We start from the raw sequence: 5,240 nt of genomic DNA, 5'->3' as shown, positions 1-5,240 counted from the left end.
TGAATGTCACTTCATAAATCTACTGGATAAAAAAAAAAAAAGTTTGGATTAAAAAGTTCCAGAACGTTGTATTTAAACTTGCTTTATTGCATTTGTGCATTTTTTTGCCTTGGTTCTGACTTTTATGTTTGCAGTTTTTGACTTTGCAGTCCCAAGTGTCTGTGTTCCTGTAACTGTTGGCAGAAGACCTAATAAATAAAAGCAGTGTTAATATATTGGGGTGACACTCCTGAGTGAGATTCTGCGGGAGAACCACCTAGAGGGAGGTGGGGAGGAACACACCCAATGCAAGAAAATATAATGTAAAGGATTTGAGTACCAGCCGTCAAGTCTTTTGCTTGTAGCTGGATTGCATCAGATACTGCAGGGGTTCCAAATCTCCTTGGTTTCCAGCCCATTTCAGTTTCATGGAGAAGAAAATATTGCAGCGAATGAGTAGCTTGCTTAAAATCTATTGGAACATGGTAACTAATCCAAGTGTCTTAAAAGTAAACCACCTGCGGGAAACGAAAAAAGGGTACACATCACCAGAAAGGCAACTATTTTGCCCCTGTAGTTTGATTTGGCCTATGATCTCCAATGTCTTTTTGTTTTGTTGCCTTTTTTATGGTTGTCAGAAAGCTACTGTACAGGGAAATGCATGTGCTGTACGTTTGGTAGGACTTGAATTAAAAGTCTGACTCAGAAGTTTGATACAATGTATTTTTTCCCTTGTACAGGGAGTTTCCCTGTGTGTGACTTGGAAAAAAATCATTTCTTGCCTGAAAGTGGATTTTCTTTTTAATTGCAGAATTAACAATGCAGTCTGTATCAATGCCTCTTTTTGAGCAAACGGGGTTTTGAGTCGAGGGACTGTCAGTACATATAGCTCAGAAGGCAGAAACAAATGGCAGCAAGTTTCATGCATGGCTTGAGCATGTGCTGTGGTTTGTCATGAAGTTATTGGTGCCAGGATGAGCCAAGGACTGTGTTCAGTCTTCCTTTTTGATTTGGGGGTTTACCTTGATCCTGGGCCCACGTTGTTTAATATTTGGCACGTTCCTTTTTAAGAATTCTTCATCCTTTCAGCGGCCTGGAGAAAAACGTATCGGAGGAGGTGGGCAATTACTTTGGGCAGAGGGCCGCTTGCTGAATTTTGGCAAGCCATCAAGGGTCACGTGACAGGCAGCCCAGGGCAGATAACTATTAATTTTCTAAATTTCTTAGGGGCCGCATCTTGCCCACCCCGATCTAATGAGAGAGGGGGCTTGCCATCTCTAATGACTCACTTGGCTCTTATTTGAGGTTTGTCTTCCAAATAAATATTGACATAACTTTTTCAAACAGAATTATTTAAGGAGAGATTGGTAATTGGCTCGTTGAGTAAAGCTAAGCAATCGCTGCTTTAGTAAGTGCTTGCTAATGGCTACACAGTCTGTTTCCTGTTAATTGACTCGAGAGGTAACATGGAGAACTCTTGTGTTGCGATGGATTTCCAGGTGGATGTCTCTGAAAGATCTGTACAAATTTGTGCTGCTGTTTTCATGTGTTGCACCAGTTCTAACAAGCCATGCTCTGGTGGGATTATCTTGAAATTTCAAAGGGACTGTTCATATGGGTATGTGATCATCAAGCTGGGTCCAGGAATGGTGCTGGATAGCTGACTCTAATGTAGTGAAAAATGGAGTCTGTTTGAAATGTCAGCCTGGCATCTGTTGTGTTTTAAGCCCTGTGTTCCTGGCCTGCCTTCTGGATTTAACAGGAAGCAAGATTTCAGGTGCATGTGTATACATATGCACATGAATCAAGTTGAGGGTAATTGTGCACTTGTTTCCCTAAGTAGCAACAGAATTAAGAAACAGTGATTTTTGGCTGAAACATGGAATATTGCATTGGTCCGTAATGAAGGTTTGGGGATTGAGGTTGCAAACCCATATTTCTAGAGTTTTACAACAATGATAGTACTGCACGGGTCCTAATGGGGCCCTGCTTTTAGCAGGCATCCAAGCAGGATACTCGGTTCAATCAAATACAACAATGAATTGCATTTGTGGAACTAAATGAGGTTTTAATGGAATCCCCAGGCTCAACAGATGTGTATAATATAACTTGTTGCACAGAGTCCACAAAATACGGTCATTAAATGTAAGTAGCTCTTGGCCAACGGTACTTTCCTTTCATAAAAGAAGAACAAAGTGTCTGTTGCTCAGGATGGCCTTAACCATTTTAAATATCCAAGCTGTATGTGATTTTGCACGAGAGACAGCTTTTATGGAGAATAAGGAGATAACAGAATCCAGTTTGGCTTCAAGCACGTCCTTTCTCATGTGGATGAAAATGAGCCTTAGAAATATATAACCATCAGCCAGAGTTACAAATAACCTCCCTTAGAAAAATGCTCTTTACAACAAAGCCGGTTACAACAAGGCTATTGAAGTGTGGGCAGGCTGCTGAGGCCACCGCTGTGTGTACCTAACACTCCCCAATGGGGTTGAACCTACCCACACCATTAGCACAAAATGTTAACTCTAACGACAAGGCCTCGTAGGACTGCAGGTAGGGAAATATTGTTAATAGTTACAGTTTATTACAAATTTTCATGTTTTAAATTAGATGGTAAGTGACTCCGTCTTCTGATTTTAAGTGGTTTTAAGTGCAGACTTGATCATCGAGCTGGGTCCAGGAGTGGTCACCCTTAGTGCTATGAGCAAATCCTGGATTGTATGAGAGCACCAACTGACCCCTTTCCCCCCACCACTGTGACTTTGTTCTCTCTGGTGTGAAAGGCAGAGGTGGCAGGACCAAAGCAAGGTAGAGCTGAAGCTTGTCCCAGTAATGTAAAGCTGTTTTCCTACCCAAAATTAAGTTTACAAGAAGGAAAATGCAGGTAATGACACAACTCCTGCTGCCTGAGACAGCAGGAAACAGCTGTGGAAAATCTAAAGTCTGTGTAGTGGCGCCCACTTCGCTTCACCTCGTTCTGCCTCCACTCTATTGAGTGATGGCGTTCCTGTACCAGCTCCAGAGCTTTAAAGTGTGTGTTCAGTAGCCTTGAACATAAGATGCTAAAAATAGTGCCAAAGGGGCGGTAAAGGGCCAAATTCCTTCAAGAGTTTAGGTATTAAGATAGTGAATGGGGGCCTTTATTCTCCAGCATCTCATAGCACTTAGGTAAGTTGCTCAAGAAATGTTCCATGAAAAATGAGCGTACCCAAAAGGCTGGAGTTAATTTGTCATTCCCAGAGCATGTTTTCTTTTTTGGCCATCAAGCCACGTGATGTAGGCTAAAGTTGTCTTGCAGCTCATGTTTAATTTGGGAGAGGGTGACTGTATGTGTATGGTACAGCTAAACTACTGTCCTGAGGCGTGATTTGTAGCCATTGGAGCAGAAGGACCCAGCTGCATCCACAGCCTTCCGCAGTGTGTGTGAGGTCCAGCCTTGGTAATGTGGACTTATGGTATGAGCCAGGAGTTAGTAAATCATTGTCTGTTCAGCTTGGACTGGTAGAGGACATCTGCATGCTGGTTTGGGGGACTGGGAGTTAGGAATAGCGATGTCTGAGCCTGCCCTTCTAGCTCTCACTATGATGGAAATCTCCTTTGCTAATATTACACATCAAATTTCCTATCTCCCCTATAATTAATCCTCACTGTGAGATACCCAGTTGTCACTGAATGGCCCACCCCTACTTTTATTTATAGCTGGGTAAAACTTTTCTGACTGCCCGTTCCCTATGGGTTACGTATCATAGCAAAAAGTTCAGGGTGTTGGCAGTGGCACTTAACTATCGTAGCCTGGCATATCCTAGAGTAGTGGTCTCCAAACTTTTTTGATTGTGCACCCCATCAGTAAAAAAAAATTTGAGCACGCACCCCCAATATATGTATATTTATATAAATATACATAGAAGTTCTAGTATTTTCTTCCCACACCCCAATGGATTGTCTTGTGCACCCCCTGGGGTGTGTGCACCCCACTTTGGAGACCACAGTCCTAGAGGACTGCACCTCTAATTAGACACTGCAGTGTGTGTCTTGGAGTTGAACAACCTATTTATCCAGACAGCTCTGTGCCATTGGACTACTACCCTTTATTGTGTCCCTGTTTCTGTTCCCAAGAGTTTTCCACTCACTCATCTGCTAATAGAATATTTATATATTTTCCTCCTTCAGAGAGAGATTAGAAATGTGTGCAGCCTGGCTACAGGAGTACCACTGAGAAGTTAGTGCTTTTCATGTGTCACTGCAGACAGATCTGGTGCAAAATGCACTAATTCTGAGCTGCCTTTACACCAGCTGAAGTGCTCCACTGCAAGTACTTTCCCAGGTATAGCAAGAGGTATTTGAAGTGCTTTCAGCGCTGAAATTCTCTAGTGTAGACAAGCCATTTAATTTGAACTCCAGGCTCTTCACTGTGGAATGACTTGTCCAGATTTGGGCTGGATTGGCACTGGGGTAACAAAAGAACACACAGCCTGGGGACCTGGAACAGCAGCAGACCAGCAACAACTCCATTCCTCGCAGACAATGCGTGCGTTTTCACAAGTATGTCTAGGATTAAGAAAAATGCACTCAGTCAGTTATCCATTGGCTCTTGGGTGCAAATGAAAACCTTGCCTTTGAGGTCAGTAAAAGGATTAAAGTACCATTGCTCTTCAATTGTGATGTATAATGCCATTTACTTACAATCTCACTTCTTTAGAAGGCAAGAGCTCCCCCTCTAATCTGCCTTGGGTTGGACATCTACCATAAACCACAGGCAGCTGTGGTTTAGTGTGCAGGAACATTATGTCCTGCTCTGATACTGTGCTGCCTGTCGGAAAACGTTTTTCTTGCTTCTATGTAGAGGCAGGCTTTAGTCTAACTGTTTTTTCCCTTATTGATGTGTGTGGGAATATTTCATGAGTGAGGGTTTAACCATCTTTCCCCCTTCCAAACCAGAAAGGCCTTATCTGTACTACACATCTTCAACAGCAATCAGTTCTTTCATTCTCCAGCTTCTATGTAAATGTAAGTACCAGTCAAGCTATTAATTTCCCTGTCAATTTGGGGTTTGCTATGCATCTCCCTGACTAACTTTCAGTGCAGTAAGAATCACATGCAGTCTGTGTCTCAGATATCACCACGCTTGGCAGTGGAGTACCAGCTTCAAGTCCAAAAACAGCAGTTGGCTTTTGTATATGTGCGTGCATGCATAGAAAGAAATTCTCAGAAACTTTCCCTGTTGCTCTGCACTAAATGACTGAGCAAATTGGGCAGCT

Source organism: Gavialis gangeticus, unplaced genomic scaffold, assembly GCF_001723915.1.
Source record: "Gavialis gangeticus isolate Ggan-Ray unplaced genomic scaffold, GavGan_comp1, whole genome shotgun sequence".
Taxonomy (NCBI): domain Eukaryota; kingdom Metazoa; phylum Chordata; order Crocodylia; family Gavialidae; genus Gavialis; species Gavialis gangeticus.
Note: the sequence above shows the minus strand (reverse complement) of the source record.